At 42.5% G+C, this 17,290-nt stretch overlaps 2 protein-coding genes across 9 annotated transcripts in view; both read left to right on the plus strand.

The window, feature by feature from the left end:
• NCALD (neurocalcin delta) overlaps nt 1–17,290 on the plus strand; it is a 448,039-nt gene that overhangs the window by 404,275 nt on the left and 26,474 nt on the right. The window lies entirely within an intron of this gene.
• ZNF706 (zinc finger protein 706) overlaps nt 1–17,290 on the plus strand; it is a 664,654-nt gene that overhangs the window by 124,817 nt on the left and 522,547 nt on the right. The window lies entirely within an intron of this gene.

Consider the following 17,290-nt stretch of genomic DNA (forward strand, 5'->3'; position numbering starts at 1 on the left):
CGGTTTGCCAGTATTTTATTGAGGATTTTTGCATTGATGTTCATCAGGGATATTGGTCTAAAATTCTCTTTTTTTGTTGTATCTCTGTCAGGCTTTGGTATCAGGATGATGTTGGCCTCGTAAAATGAGTTAGGGAGGATTCCCTCTTTTTCTATTGACTGGAATAGTTTCAGAAGAAATGGTACCAACTCCTCCTTGTACCTCTGGTAGAATTCAGCTGTGAATCCGTCTGGTCATGGACTTTTTTTGGTCGGTAGGCTATTAATTATTGCCTCAATTTCAGAGCCTGCTATTGGTCTATTCAGGGATTCAACTTCTTCCTGGTTTAGTCTTGGGAGAGTGTCAGTGTCCAGGAAATTATCCATTTCTTCCAGGTTTTCTAGTTTATTTGCATAGAGGTGTTTATAGTGTTCTCTGATGGTAGTTTGTATTTCTGTGGGGTCGGTGATGATATCCCCTTTATCATTTTTTATTGCATCTATTTGATTCTTCTCTCTTTTCTTCTTTATTAGTCTTGCTAGCGGTCTATCAATTTTGTTGATCTTTTCAAAAAGCCAGCTCCTGGATTCATTGATTTTTTGGAGGGTTTTTTGTGTCTCTATCTCCTTCAGTTCTGCTCTGATCTTAGTTATTTCTTGCCTTCTGCTAGCTTTTGAATGTGTTTGCTCTTGCTTCTCTAGTTCTTTTAATTGTGATGTTAGGGTGTCAAATTTAGATCTTTCCTGCTTTCTCTTGTGGGCATTTAGTGCTATAAATTTCCCTCTACACACTGCTTTAAATGTGTCCCAAAGATTCTGGTATGTTGTATCTTTGTTCTCATTGGTTTCAAAGAACATCTTTATTTCTGCCTTCATTTCGTTATGTACCCAGTAGTCATTCAGGAGCAGGTTGTTCAGTTTCCATGTAGTTGAGCAGTTTTGATTGAGTTTCTTAGTCCTGAGTTCTAGTTTGATTGCGCTGTGGTCTGAGAGACATTTTGTTATAATTTCTGTTCTTTTACATTATCTGAGGAGTGCTTTACTTCCAACTATGTGGTCAATTTTGGAATAAGTGTGATGTGGTGCTGAGAAGAATGTATATTCTGTTGATTTGGGGTGGAGAGTTCTGTAGATGTCTATTAGGTCCGCTTGGTACAGAGTTGAGTTCAATTCCTGGATATCCTTGTTAACTTTTTGTCTTGTTGATCTGTCTAATGTTGACAGTGGGGTGTTAAAGTCTCCCATTATTATTGTATGGGAGTCTAAGTCTCTTTGTAAGTCTCTAAGGATTTGCTTTATGAATTTGGGTGCTCCTGTCTTGTGTGCATATATATTTAGGATAGTTAGCTCTTCCTGTTGAATTGATCCCTTTACCATTATGTAATGGCGTTCTTTGTCTCTTTTGCTCTTTGATGGTTTAAAGTCTGTTTTATCAGAGACTAGGATTGCAACCCCTCCTTTTTTTTGTTTTCCATTTGCTTGGTAGATCTTTCTCCATCCCTTTATTTTGAGCCTATGTGTGTCTTTGCATGTGAGATGGGTCTCCTGAATACAGCAAACTGATGGGTGTTGACTCTATCCAATTTGCCAGTCTGTGTCTTTTAATTGGACCATTTAGTCCCTTTACATTTAAGGTTAATATTGTTATGTGTGAACTTGATCCTGTCATTATGATATTAGATGGTTATTTTGCTCGCTAGTTGATGCAGTTTCTTCCTAGCATCGATGGACTTTACATTTTGACATGTTTTTGCAATGACTGGTACCTGTTGTTCCTTTCTATGTTTAGTGCTTGTAGGGCAGGCCTGGTGCCAGGCCTGGTGGTGATAAAATCTCTAAGCATTTGCTTCTCTGTAAAGGATTTTATTTCTCCTTCACTTATGAAACTTAGTTTGGCTGGATATGAAATTCTGGGTTGAAAATTCTTTCTTTAAGAATGTTGAATGTTGATCCCCACTCTCTTCTGGTTTGGAGAGTTTCTGCCGAGAGATCTGCTGTTAGTCTGATGGGCTTCCCTTTGTGTGTAATTCGACCTTTCTCTCTGGCTGCCCTTAACATTTTTTCCTTCATTTCAACTTTGGTGAATCTGACAATTATATGTCTTGGAGTTGCTCTTCTCGAGGAGTATCTTTGTGGCATTCTCTGTATTTCCTGAATTTGAGTGTTGGCCTGCCTTACTAGTTAGGAAAGTTCTCCTGGATGATATCCTGCAGAGTGTTTTCCAACTTGGTTCCATTTTCCCCATCACTTTCAGGCACACCAATCAGATGTAGATTTGGTCTTTTCACATAATCCCATATTTCTTGGAGGCTTTGTTCATTTCTTTTTTACTCTTTTTTCTCTACACTTCTCTTTTCACTTCATTTCATTCATTTGATCTTCAATCACTGATACTCTTTCTTCCAGTTGATCAAGTCGGTTACTGAAGCTTGTGCATTTGTCACATAGTTCTCACATCATGGTTTTCCTCTCTATCAGTTCTTTTAAAGTCTTCTCTGCATTACTTATTCTAGTTATCCATTCATCCATTCTTTTTTCAAGTTTTTTAGTTTCTTTGCGCTGGTTACGTAGTTCCTCCTTTAGCTCTGAGAAGTTTGATGGACTGAAGCCTTCTTCTCTCAACTCGTCAAAGTCATTCTCTGTCCCGCTTTGTTCCATTGCTGGCAATGAGCCTCGTTCCTTTGGAGGGGGAGATGCGCTCTGATTTTTTGAATTTCCAGCTTTTCTGCACTGCTTTTTCCCCATCTTTGTGGTTTTATCTGCCTTTGGACTTTGATGATGGTAATGTACTGATGGGGTTTTGGTGTGAGTGTCCTTTCTGTTTGTTAGTTTTCCTTCTAACAGTCAGGACCCTCAGCTGTAGGTCTGTTGGAGTTTGCTTGAGGTCCTCTCCAGACCCTGTTTGCCTGGGTATAAGCAGCAGGGGCTGCAGAAGATAGAATATTGCTGAACAGCGAGTGCTGCTATCTGATTTTTGCTCTGGAAGCTTTGTCTCAGGGGTGTACCCGCCGTGTGAGGTGTGAGGTGTCAATCTGCACCTAGTGGGGGACGTCTCCCAGTTAGGCTACTCAGGGGTCAGGGACCCACTTGAGCAGGCAGTCTTTCTATTCTCAGATCTCAACCTCCGTGCTGGGAGATCCACTGCTCTCTTGAAACCTGTCAGACAGGGGCATATACCTCTGCCGAGGTTTCTGCTGCTTTTTGTTTAGCTATGCCCTGTCCCCAGAGTAGGAGTCTATAGAGGTAGGCCGGCCTCCTTGAGCTATGGTGGGCTTCACCCAATTCGAGCTTCCAGGGGGCTTTGTTTACCTACTTAAGCCTCAGTAATGGCAGGCTCCCCTCCCCCAGCCTTGCTGCCACCTTGCAGTTAGATCTCAGACCACTGTGCTAGCAATGAGGGAGGCTCCGTGGTTGAACAGTTGGCGCTGGTCCGCAGGTGCAGCCCGACCAGCGAGAGGTGAAGCAGGGCGAGGCGTCGCCTCACCTGGGAAGCACAAGGGGGAAGGGAATTCCTTTTCCTAGTCAAAGGAAATTGAGTCAAAATCCTTTCCTAGTCAAAGGAAATTTCCTAGTCAAAATCACCTGGAAAACTGGGTAACTCCCACCCTAATACTGCACTTTACCAAGGGTCTTAGCAAACGGCATACTAGGAGATTATATCCCACACCTGGCCCAGAGGGTCCCACACTCTTGTTCTTTCTAGTTCTCCATGGAAGTAAAACAATGGGGAGAACGTCCCCAACTCTGGAGGGCTCATCATTGTAAACAACCCAACCAAACTAAACCTTTATGTCATTCAGATGAATAGTCCATGTTTAGCAAGCACCTGCTAGATTCCAGCCATGATGCTGACCTATTCATTGGGGAAAATGAATTTTTCCCCCTTTCTCACTTGGCCCTCCAAACAGCCCTATGGAAAGGGTGCTATTGTGCCTATTTTACTGCAGAGCAAATGAGACCAAGAGATGTTCAAGGACTTGTCCAAGGTCACATAACACAGCACCATATTAAGGACTTCAGTAGAGTTGTTCTGCTACTAAGTCCAATTCTCTTTCTACACACCTTGCTGGAGGAAGCAAAAGATGCAAGAGGTTAAGAAGTTACTTCATATTCTCTTCTTGTGAACCAAGTATTAGGATTCTCACTTGCACATATGTTTGATGAGTAAACGTTAATTTTATAAGTTTGATAGACAAACATTAATATTTTTAGCCATGTTGGCCAGGATAGGGATTGACCAGCACCTTCCAACAGAAGCAGCCACTGAAACCCTGAAAGTGATCCAGCTAGAGACATGGAAGGGGTGAGGGTGAAGAGGATGATTCTGGTTCTACACCCCTGGGACCATGAGTTGCATGAATTTGCCATGGCAGTTAACTCCTCTACACTCCTTATCCTTGGAGAAAAATCAATATATAACATCTCTCACATCAATTCTATAGTGAAATCATGAGGATAAAATATTATTGAAAATGCTCCAGACTGGGCACGGTGGCTCATGCCTGTAATCCCAGCACTTTGGGAGACTGGAGCAGGTGGATCACTTGATGTCAGAAGTTCGAGACCAGCCTGGCCAACATGACAAAAACCGATCTCTACTAAAACTACAAAAATTAGCGGCGTGTGGTGGCATATGCCTGAAGTCTCAACCACTCCAGAGGCTGAGCCATGAGAATCGCTTGAATCTGGGAGGCAGAGGTTGCAGTGAGCTGAGATTGTGCCACTGCACTCCAGTCTGGGAGACAGAGCAAGACCCTGTCTCAAAAAAAAAAAAAAAAAAAAAAAGAAAAGAAAAAGAAATTCTCTGAATTGCATCCAGAATCCCAGATTCCTGTTGTTTCTCTGTCCTATGTAGGATACTATTTTTCCAAAAAGATTCCTTCTAAACCAGGAAACTGTAGATGTTAAACACATGTGTGCCGAATAAATAAAAAATTATGAACATTTTTAGAGTCTATGGAGGGTCTTGAATCAATTTACCAAATGAATCTGTGGCCTCTAGAGAACATCTAAAAATGGGGACTTGAGCTCCTCCTAGACCTCCTCTGCTAAGTTAAGTGATGAGCCCCGGATCACCATGATGGATCTATTTGCCTCCCCAGTCCATGAGGGCCGACTGTTTTGCTTTATGGTTTTATCAGAACCCAAAGTAGTAATAATGAGTTTTAAGTAAGATAATATTTAGTACCCTAGTTAAGCAGACATTTACTGCAATAGGAATTCCTCAGAAGTTTCCCAGAGTAGGGTCTTAAGTAGCCTAAAGTCTCAGCTACTCCAGAGGCTGAGCTATGAGAATTGCTTGAACCTGGGAGACAGAGGTTGCAGCCTTGAGGGGCTGTTGAGGCCCCAGAGCACCCTCCTCTTCCCCTGGCTGCAGCCTTCCCTGGTCCAGCATCTGGCTCCCAAGGCAGCCAAAACAGGCAGTTCTGTTGCAATGGTCTGATGGCCAGGTGGTCTGATGGTGAAGAGACATGTGGACTTCATCTGAAGCCTTTGACTTCAGACACTCCCAGAATTTCTTTGTTTGGGACAGCCTTGGAGTTTCTGTAGGCCTGGAATGTGACCATTTAGTAAGGCCTTGGTCCACTTTCTCATGGGCTCTTTAAGCATGCAGTGTAAGTACCCCTCCAATTGCTGGCAACCTGGGAGGGAGTAGAGGCAGAGTTAGACACTACATGGACTGGAGTATCTGGGAAAGGAGATGCCGTCAGGAGTTGAATTTCAAGCTATAGAAGACGTAGGATGCTATTGAGGTAAAATATGTCTTTAGGTTGAAACAGGAGAGAGGGTATTTACGTGGTTACAACAGTGCACTCTTTTAAGAGCAGGGTGGATGTGCCCTCCTAAGCTCTGGAATAGCAAATGCCAAACTCACATGTGTGTCACTATAACTCAGGCAGACCATGGGGGTGGGGAGTGAGGCGTAGAAGTCCAACTCCAATTCCAATTTAATTCTCATCTTAGGGGGTATGTAAGCTCTTGCAAGATGTGTAGTTGGGTTATAAGGGCTTTAAAGGAGAATGGCTTACTGGAGAACTTACTGCAAAGAGATTCTTCATGTCATTGGCAAGAATAAAAGTTTTTGCCAATATCAATCAGCTCTATCTGCTAAAAACCCTGCACTGGCTCAGCCTCAGTCCAGAGTGAAAGCCAAAGGTCCCTACAGTCACCTCCAGGCCCCACATCATCTGGCCCCTCATGATGGTGCTGATGTCATCTCTTTCATACTCACACCCTCCACTCTAGCCACAGCCTGGTTCATGCTAGGCACGCCTCCAGTTTAGACCCCTCTCTTTCACTGTTCTCACTCCTGAAAGAGTCTTCTCACAGTTACCTCCATAGTGACTGGCCTCACTTCCTCTGGTCTTTTTCCAGTGTTGCTTTCTCAGTGGGGCCTTCCCTGGCTTCTGATTCAAAGCTCTGACACCCATTCACCAACTGCTGGTATTCTACGACTCCCTTCTCTTCTTTACTCTTCTCCATGGCGCCTCTTCATCTATCATTTCCCCTTCTTATTTTGTTTATTGTATGTCTATTGCAACTAGACTGTAAGCACCTGTTTTAATGGTGCTTACAGTCTGTGGCAATAGACGTATAAGAATAAGATCTTGCCAATGTCATGAATAACCTCTTTGCAATAAATTCTACCTAAGGGTTACAGGAACCATGACCAAGTGAATAAAAGAAAAGTGGAGTCAACCTAAATGTCTATGAAGGGGAATTAGTTAAATAAATTCCATATAATGGAATACCAAAGGGCTGTAAGCCTCATATTATGAACCACTGTATCTGTTACCTAATTCGATGCTTAGCACAAGGGCAGTGCTCAATTGATTATTTGTTGAATCTATTGATAAATGAAAATTTAGCAATTTGAAAGGGTTACATTCATATGTATGAGTTACATTCATATGTATAACATGGAAGAATTTCCACAATGTTCTATTTTTTTTTTTTGAGATGGAGTCTCTCTCTGTTGCCCAGGCTGAAGTGCAATAGCGTGATCTTGGATCACCACAACCTCCACCTCCCCGGTTCAAGTGATTCTCCTGTCTCAGTCTCCTGAGTAGCTGGAATTACAGGCACATGCCACCATGCCTGGCTAATTTTTGTATTTTTAGTAGAGATGGAGTTTCACCATGTTAGCCAGGCTAGTCTCGATCTCCTGACCTCGTGATCTGCCCGCCTCGGCCTCCCAAAGTGCTGAGATTAGAGGTGTGAGCCACCATACCCAACCAATATTCTTTTAAGTGAAAATGAAGGTTAAAGATTAATATAGAATGATCCCATTTATGGTTAGAGTGTACAGGTTTGATACATATGCATTTAAATGTCTAAGGGGATATATATGATTTAAACTGTTAATAGTGTCTTTTTATGGAGTGCTATTGGATCAGAATGAAGATGTTCACTTTCTCATTTTGACATCCCTTTATTACTTAGATTTTTTTCAATAATGATGTAATACTTTGGTAATCCGCAAAACAAAAAATGGTATTTCCATATTTGGAGGAGGGGGAAAGAGTTGCTGTTAGACAAGGTTCTGCTCAGATTCTTATCAGAAGTATGTTTTATTGGCAGTAATGTGGTTGCACTTTATTTTTATGAAAAATAAAACTTGCAAAAACCCCCAGGCCAGGCCCATTTCAACCTGAAATGCACACTCCAGTAGAGCAAGGTCTCTGATATTTCGGAGACTGTAACCTCTGCTTGCCTGGAGAAGACAAGATGATTTCCTGGGCTTTATCTCATGCTGTAGGGAAGGCAGAAGAAGAGTACATTTGTTTCTAGTGAGCCTCTTGCTCACCAGAATTTTGTACCATTTCAGTTCTCATCTCAAACCCAGTCACCTCTCTGCAGGGGGTATGAGAGCCAGGTGTGTAGCTGGGAGCCCCAGGCCATGACCCTTCACACAGGAGGTATGAGCCCACATGCCCAGCCTCACTGGGAAGAGGCCTCACTGGGAGCAATGGCTTCGTAGCATATTTCATACAATTCCAGCAAAGCCATTTGGTGATCCAAATGGGGCATAGGTCTCATTTCCTTACATTCATTGGCTCATCTTAGCAGAAGCAAGACGAGAGAATATTCTTCGGTCAAGATAAAGACTAAGTTAGTGAGATTATTATATAACTCTTCCATTCTCCCTTCCTTATATTTCAAGAACCTTTTTTAAGTTGTGTCTCCACAATCTAGACATTCCATTGGTTGAAAAGTCAAAGCAACTGTTAGTGGGCAAGATTACATGCTCCAAATTAGGCAAACTTTTTTTGTGTGTTTTTTTTCCTTCTGTTTGTTTGTTTGTTTGTTTTGTTTTGTTCTGAGATGGAGTCTCGCTCTGTTGCCCAGACTAGAGTTCAGTGGTGCAGTTTTGGCTCACTGCAACCTCCACCTCCCAGGTTCAGGTGATTCTCCTGCCTCAGCCTCCCAAGGAGCTGGGACTATGGGGGGGTGCCACTATGCCCAGCTAATTTTTTGTGTTTTTAGCAGAGACGGGGTTTCACCATGTTAGCCAGGATGGTCTCGATCTCCTGACCTCGTGATCCACCCACCTCAGCCTCCCAAAGTGCTGGGATTACAGGCATGAGCCACGCCCAGCCCTAGGCAAAAGTTTAATGAACCTGGTCTCTTTCAGGAATCCCTGTGGTTTCTGGGTTCCTTGTTGCAGCCAAACTTGACTTTAGCTGCTCGATTCTTGCAAATTCCATTTTAGGAGACTTCTGTGCAGTTTGCGTTGAGACTTGTCCTCTAAAGTTAATCAGGCTGTCCAGGATAAGTTATGTCCTTTGCCCTGGAAAATCTAACTCTGGGCTCTGAGGAATTAAGTCATGGAGCTTTCAGAACCTTATGAGGAATCACAGAAATGCAAGGCTGCAAATCTTTCCCTCCATGGATACACAAAATAAAGAAGGGAACGCGCTTATCCTGAAAGCCTGTTCACCAGCCACCATTTCCTCTCACTGTGGCATCATTTTTTGTTGTCATTCCTTGATTTTTCTTTTTAAGTGGAAACGTAAGTTCTTATTTTAGATTCCTGATAGTAGCTCCTTGTTGGTAATTGGGTGTCTTCTCTTTGCATATGTTTTACCTTTTTCATCTGCAGTCAATATCAACTCCAGATTTATGTTTTGATCTCTAGGAGACTGGGTGTGACCCAAAATAAGTTGAGAGATTTCACATTCCCCTTCCCAGTGTAAATTACTGAATAACAGGATGCCAGTGTCTAATAGAAAAGGTGCACAGTCACATAAGGAAATGCAGGACCAAAGCAAAGGCCCTTAAGAGGTAAAAGAGGGGACATCCAGGAAGCCAAGGTGCCTGGAGCAGAGAGAGAACTGAGAGGTAAGTCAGAGATGGCCCAGGGCCAGCTCACGCAGAGTCTTGCGAGCCAAAGAGGGAATTCTAACTTTATTCTAAGCGCATGAGAAGACTTCATAGAACTTTAAGCAAAGGATTGACATAGTCTCATTAGTGTTTTTAAGAAGATACTTTTATGCTAGGCATGGTGGTATGCATCTGTAGTCCCAGCTACACAGGAGGCTGAGGCAGGAGAATTGCTTGATCCAGGAATTCGAGGTTGTAGCGTGCTAGTGCAGCACAATCTTGCCTGTGAATAGGCGCTGCACTCCAGCCTGGGTGACATTGTGAGGCCCTGTCTCTAAAAAAATGAAAATATTTTATAAAAGGTTACTCATTACTCTTGGAGGCTGAATAGATTGGGACAAGGAGTAGGGAGAGGGAAGATGAGTGAAAAGTGAGATTTCTGTGAGAGAGTTGTTGCAGAAGATCAGGTAGGAGATAATAGTTTGTATTGAGGTGCTGACAATGGAAATGGCGAGAAGTGAATGGATTTAAGACAAATTTTGGACGTGGATCCAACAGCTTGCTGATGGAACAAAAGTGAAAGAAATCACGGATGGGCCTCAGGGCTTTGGAGAGAGCAGTTGGGTGGAAGATGGTGTTCTTCACTGAGATGAGGCAGGTTGGGGTTCGGGCTGGGGAGAGCACAAGATTCAGAGAAAATACCAAGAGCTCCACTTCTTACTTGTTTTGTTATATTGAGAGCTTTCAATGTCCAGCCTTGAACTGGGCATGACGGACACAACATTGAAGAGGGCATGGTTTTAGCTTCCTTGTGTTTGTCTACCTACTTTACTGGCTGTTCCTTCTTATTCTCTTTTACTGGCTCCTTCTCATCTCCCAGAGTCTAAATGCCACATGATCAAAGGCTCAGTCCTTGATCTACATTGATTTCCTTGGTGCTGTCTTCTGGTGTTTGGGTAGAAACAGTATACATATCCACTTCCTCGGTGCTTTTCTATCCACATTCACGTCCCTGGTGCACTCATTCAGTCCTTGGCTTTGAACTCTATCTATATACTGATGACTACCAGATTTATATCGCCTCACTGAACCTCTTCCTCTACCTATAGACTTATGTATTCAAGTGCCTGCTTGACATCTCCAACTGATGTGTAATAGACATCTCAGGGTTAACACATGTACAACTAAATATTGATACTCATGCCTCATCCAAAAGCCCTGCTTCTCTTGCATTTTCCCCATTTCTATAAATGTCAACTTTATCCTTACAGTTGCTCAGGCCCAAACCTTGGAGCTATGCTGCACTGTTCTCTTTTTTCACATCCTACATATGAACCATCAACCAAGCCTGTTGGCTCTACCTTCAAGCTGTACCCCAAATACAACCAGGTGCCCTTTTCTGCTGATACCACCCTGGTTCCCGCCACCATCACCTCTTGCCTGGATCATTGCATGGACATCCTAACTGGTCTTCCTGGCTCTGCCCTTTTCTTGTTTAGTTTACACTCAGCACAGCAGTCGGAGTGGTCCTGCTAGGATATAAATCAGCTCTATCACATCTCTGCTAAAAACCCTACACTGGCTTGGCCTCAATCAGAGTGAAAGCAGAAAGTCCCTACAGTCACCTCCAGGTTCCACATCACCTTGTCCCTTATGATGGTGCTGATGTCATCTCCTCTCCCACCTCATGCCCTCTACTCCAGCCACATTCTGGATCATGCTAGGCATGCCTCCAGCTTAGATCCCTCTCATTCACTGTTCTTGCTCCTCAAAGAGTCTTCTTACAGATATCTCCATGGCGACCTGCCTCACTTCCTCTGGTCTTTTCCCAATGTTGCTTTCTCAGTGGGGCTTCCCCTGGCTTCTTATTCAAAATTCCAGCACCCGTTCACCCACTGCAGGCATTTCACCACTCCCTTCTCTTCTTTACTTGTCTCCATGGCACGTCTTCATCTATCATTTCGCTTATTTATTTCATGTATTATATGTCTATTGCCACTAGACTGTAAGTGCCATGGAGATGGGAGAGCTCCCTTGACCCCTTTGTGGGACTTGCAACAGGGGTGTGGCTTGCTTCCTTGGACACCATGCTCAAACCCCCTGTGAGAGGGGGAGCATGCAGGCAGGAAGGTATGGGCCCGAGGTGAGCCCTTTTGGGCTCCAGCCCCACAGAAGTATCTAGTGGTGTTTTACAATTAATCTTCTTTTAGCAGTTGCTGTCTGCAGATGGCCAAGTGTTAACCAGCTCAGTGGAGAGTCAGGGTGACAGTCTTTTACACCCTGCCATCTTGGTACCCAGGTTCTTGTTTGGCGTCCAGGAAAAATCAGGTCACATGAATGGTTCAAAAGGTGATGAATGTGGAGGATTTTATTAAGCAGCAGAAGCAGCTCTCACCAGAAGGGAAGCTGGAAAGGGGATGGTGCAGGAAGAAGGCGATCTTTCCCCAGAGCCCTCTGTCTCTGGCCGGGCTCCTCTCTGAAGTCATGCTGTCTGAAGTTAAGCCATGTCTATCCATAGTCTCTGATGCTCAGTTGCTGCTTCTCGCTTGATGTTCAGCCGCTTGTCTCTCTGCCATCTGAGGTCTGGGGTTTATATAGGCACAGGATGGGGGGCAATGCAGGCCAAAAATGTAACATTTGGGTGGGAAAACAGGGATAACAGTTCTTATTTAGGGCCGTGATTTCCAGGCTTGAGGGTGGGGCCTTTGCCAGGGAACCGCCCTCTTCTACCCAGTATTTCCCTGCCTCGTGTCCATATCACCATGAAAACGGGGGCTTTGCCTGTGATGCTCCCTGCTGAATCCCCGGTGCCTAAGAGTGCCTCACCCCCAGTAGACACACTTAGTGCCTGTTTGTGGAATGAATGATTTCCAATAGGAGGTTGTCTCCTCCTTCTTCACTACTTCTCTCTAACTTTTTATGGACTGTTGTCTTAATCTCTATAAATGCTTTGTCCTTGGAAGTAGTAAAGCATAGGGCTAAAACCACTAGGCAACCACGCATCAGCCCACATTGACAGTTCGGCTCTCTCATTTACAAGCAGTGTCACCTGGGATAAGTCACCCAGCCTCTGAGTTTTCATTTGTCTGCTTATGAGATAGAGAAAGCCTGCCTGCCTAGCACACAGGTTGTGAAAGTTCAATAGGATGTCACATGAAAGATCATTTAGGATAAGGCATCGTTTTCATTTATGGCAGCACCTGGCCCTGACTGAATGCCAGAGCTTTACATGTTTGACTGTCTCATTTAACTCTCACATCGAATCAATAAGAGATGAACTCATATCATTAAACTCATTTTACAGATGAGAAAACTGAGGGGCACCGAAATGTGAAGTGAATTACCCACCAGCTAGTAAACAATTGAGTGAGGCTTTGAAGCCAAGCATTTCTGTTCTAGTGTTTTTCCAGTGTTCATCCAGAGGGACATCCAGGAGGCCAATGTGCCACAGTTCCCAACAGACTATATTCTGAGTTATCTACAAACATTTTTGAGTCACTTGAAGATTTGTCTTTGCATTCTGATTGTAGTTTCCACCAGCCCATGCAGACTAAGTAGGTCTCATTGTTTTCTCTTAGAAATGGTAAAATATCATCTAGTCACTTATGAGAAAAACTGTGATTAGAAAAAATGTTAGCGTTGTCCACTTTATGGTCATTCAAGAATGGTAAGTGTGAGCAGAGAACAACAGTTCCACAGATTGATTAGTTGGTAGTTTAACGTGGATGTCTGAAAAAATCACATATATGTAATTTCTTAGGATTCTTAAATTAGTAAATCTAGTTTACTGAACCAGTATTAGCATCACTATTTTAGATTATAAAACTGCCTTAATTGTGTAGAATTGGCTTACAGATTGTTACTTAAGAAGAATGGGATTCTACCTATAGTTCTGTTGTAGCACATTTAACAACAAACATGAAAAGATATATTAGCTTTCATAGAAACATGTTCGTTCTATAAATAGGTTAATGGTATGGTAAGTCCCCTAAGATAACTGAATTAACATCGTTTATATTAACATTACTGCTGTTGATAAGGCCATATGAATTTGTGGGTTTATCTGAATTGTAGGCTATTCCCATTATTAAAAATAAAGACAAAACTTTGAGTTACTATTTGTGAAAACCTTATTGTGCTCTGTAGAAATATTGAACTAATGTTAAAGTATTTGAATGCTTTGGTTTCAGGGATTGGTTTAGAATTGGAGTCCTTTTTCATTGGTTAGTCTTACAAAAGTGTAAGCCATTATGTTTTTGACTATTTAAATAAAAACAAGTGCTATTTTAAATGTACAGAATAGATTGATAGTATAGAAGAGTCTTAAGTTCTTCATAGGAACTTTAGAAAAGAGAAAGATATGCTAATTCAGTTTGTTTCGTCTTCTGCACTGTGTATATACACTTGGTAATTATGAGCTCAATTTTGTTTTTTGAAAATTTGTGTTCATAATTTAGGTAATTTGCTACTTAAAGCACTAAGTCTCTGATACCTGAAAAGTAAATGTAAATGGTGATGGTAAAATAATATGCAGAGAAAAAATTATTAAAAGATAGCCCATCATACCTCTGTTCAACTAGCACAAAATAAATGTTTTAATGACTGATTGGAGTTATGAAAACGATTTGACCCAAGGTGCAACTTTTGTCTCCAAACTGTTTTTCTCTTGACTGCTAATTACCGTAGCATTTCCCTAATGTTATCCTGCCCCATCCCTTCAACTCAAACTAGCAGAAATTCCTGTTTTCCCAAAGAAAAAGGCATTGTCAGGCTTTCCTCTGTCTTCCTCCTCGCCACCTAAGGAATGAAACTCTGTCAAATGTCCCCTGAGATTTTTGTTGTACCATCTAACCAAGTCCAGATGGTGTCTCAAGTTTAGTCCTCATACTTAGTAAAGTGTTTGTCGTTATCTACTAAAATGAATTCTAGGCTTAATTGTGAACACTCGTTTTCCCAATAACTTATTCCATGCTTTTCTGCCTTGTTTGTGTTATGGCCTTTCTGTGCTGATGAGTTTGTAAATGTGGTTTAATTACTGTTTACCAAAAAATAGCTGCCTACAGATCAGTCTCAGTGGGACACTTCGCCAAAATGTTGAGGCAATTTGTTTCTAGTGCTAAAGCAGCTAATAAATTTGAAGCACTTTTTAAACATTGGGAAAGGCACTTAAGTTTGGTTGTGAAGAAATAGTACTTTATACATTGGAGACATAAATCATTCTTTAAGAGAATAGATTTGAATATCAAAATGGCATTTTTCCCCAAGATCAGGCAAGCAGCAATTTGCGCAAACTGTAATAATGGTGATTTGATTGAAAACCACCCGAAGAGATATATTCTAAAGAACTCCCCAAAAGGAAAACTTGAACTTACTTGTAAATTCCATAAAATGTTTCAGAGCTCTAGAAAGCTGGGTATTATGTATTACCGGATGTTTCTGAATTCTGGCCGCAGGCAAATTGCCAACTTAGCAACTAAATGACAGCTTCACAATTCTAATACAAACCAGCCTCTGTAACTTTGTTTTTCTTAATCTCCAAAGGAAAAAAAGGACACAGAGGGAAGTGAAAGATATTAGACTGTTCAATTTATAAATTCCATTTGTTCTCCATTTGAGTTGTAGTTTAATTTCGCTTTTGCATAAAACGGTGTTTGCTTGATTCTGCCCAAAGAGGGAACTCTGGGCCGAGCGTGGTGGCTCCTGCTGGCAATCCCAGCACTTTGGAGGATGGCATGAGCCCAGGAGTCTGAGACCAGTCTGGGCAACAAAGTGAGACCCCTGTCTCTACAAAAAATTAAAAATTTAGCCAGGCATGGTGGCGCACACCTGTAATACCAGCTATTTGGGAGGCTGAGGCAGGAGGATTGCTTGAGCTCAAGAGTTTGAGGCTGCAGTGGGCCATGATTGCACCACCACATTCCAGCCTGAGTGACAGAGTCTTAAAAAATAAAAGGCTGGAGGGAACTCAAAAAGTAAGTTCCTTCCTACAGCAGTTGGCCATACTCATAAGTGTGGTGCCCCATACTCCCGTCCCTTTGGATGCCTGCATATGAGCAGGGCAGCTTCTGCCTCCAGTGCAGAAGTCAGAAAACAAAATCAATAAACTTGGCAATGAATGAGGCTTGCTGGTCATTATCTGAACCATGAGTATTATGAAAGCAGTTTGAGCAGTGTAAGATACAAATACCACCCTGTAGAAGTTTATTTTTAGTGAGGTCACCAGACAGGCCTCACTAAATTCAATACAAGAGGTCCTAAGCTCAAGTCTTAACCACCAGATAGTTTTCAGTGTGTAAAATAGCATCCTGAAAACCAAGCCCCCTTGTTTCTGGCAATAAGCCTCCTTTTCCAAGATTATTCCATGTTTCCACGTTGTAGTTACCTTTCTATCAATCATTTTTCTCAGTCATGCCTTCATTAATTCATTCTTTCACCAAACGCCATTTGTGGTGGGCCCTAGCAAGACGAAGCAGCCCCAGTGGAGACTCTGCCTCAGGGGTCTGACCGTGTAGCAGAAGGCAGACAGAAACAAGCCCCCAATGGCTGAAATCGCAAAGAAGATTGACAATCATTATTAAAATGGAGATATGCTGTCTTTCAGGTATTCCGTAATTTTTCTAAGCCTTGCTTTCAAGTTTGTTTTGTTTTGTTTTGTTTTTTCCCCAATAGAGGAAAAATGTAAAATACAAGTGCAGAACTTTTTTTTTTTTTTGAGAAGGGGTTTTTTTTTTTTTTTTTTTTTTTTTTTTTTTTGAGACAGAGTCTCGCTTAGTCGCCCAGGCTGGAGTGCAGTGGCGCGATCTCGGCTCACTGCAAGCTCCGCCTCCCGGGTTCACGCCATTCTCCTGCCTCAGCCTCCCGAGTAGCTGGGACTACAGGCGCCCGCCGCCTTGCCCGGCTAATTTTTTTGCATTTTTAGTAGAGACGGGGTTTCACAGTGTTAGCCAGGATGGTCTCGATCTCCTGACCTTGTGATCCGCCCGCCTCGGCCTCCCAAAGTGCTGGGATTACAGGCGTGAGCCACCGCGCCCGGCCTGAGAAGGGGTTTATCTTGACCACACTTAAATCACATACCTTGGGAATTAGGAACTAATCTCATATATCACCTCCTCCAAAAAAGCTTCCCTGAGAGCACCCATGCCCCCTTTGGGTTGGGCATCTTTTTCAGGTACTCTCGCCAAATCCACTGTCTATTCTGTGGCATATCTGTCATATTGTCCCCTCACTGTCACCACCATCCCCTGCACACACAGCTAGGTGCACTTAGGGAGAAGGGGCCACGCCTTATTCTGCATCCTCAGAACCAGAAACACACTGGTAACTGAGAGCCAAATGTTGAGCCAATTTGTCTCTAGTGCAAAAGCACTACAAATGAGAAGCACTTTTTATGCATTGAGAAAATAACTTAAGTTTGGTTTTGAAGAAATGGTGCTTTCTATACTCAGGAAAATAAATCATTCTTTTTTTTTCGAGACTGAGTCTCGCTCTGTCACCCAGGCTGGAATGCAGTAGTACAATCTCAGCTCACTGCAAGCTCTGCCTCCTGGGTTCATGCCATTTTCCTGCCTCAGCCTCCCAAGTAGCTGGGACTACAGGTCCTGCCACCATGCCCAGCTAATTTTTTTGTATTTTTAATAAAGACGGGGTTTCACCTTGTTTGCCAGGATGGCCTGACCTGTGATCCACCTGCCTTGGCCTCCCAAAGTGCTGGGATTACAGGCATGAGCCACCGTGCCTGGCCAAAAATAAATCATTCTTTAAGAGAGTAGCTTTAAATATCAAAGTGGCATTTTACCCCAAGGTCAATAATAATTACAGATATTTCCCCACCTAGTAAAAGTTGCCTTTATTTTCCACATCATATTAAGTTTAAAAATAGATAACAAAAAGGTGTGCATTCTTGTGTTTTTAAAATGTAAATGTATGGAAATATATATTAACAGCATATTTAAGTACACATACAAAAAATCTGGAAGAACACATATCAA

Source organism: Macaca thibetana, chromosome 8, assembly GCF_024542745.1.
Source record: "Macaca thibetana thibetana isolate TM-01 chromosome 8, ASM2454274v1, whole genome shotgun sequence".
NCBI classification, from domain to species: domain Eukaryota; kingdom Metazoa; phylum Chordata; class Mammalia; order Primates; family Cercopithecidae; genus Macaca; species Macaca thibetana.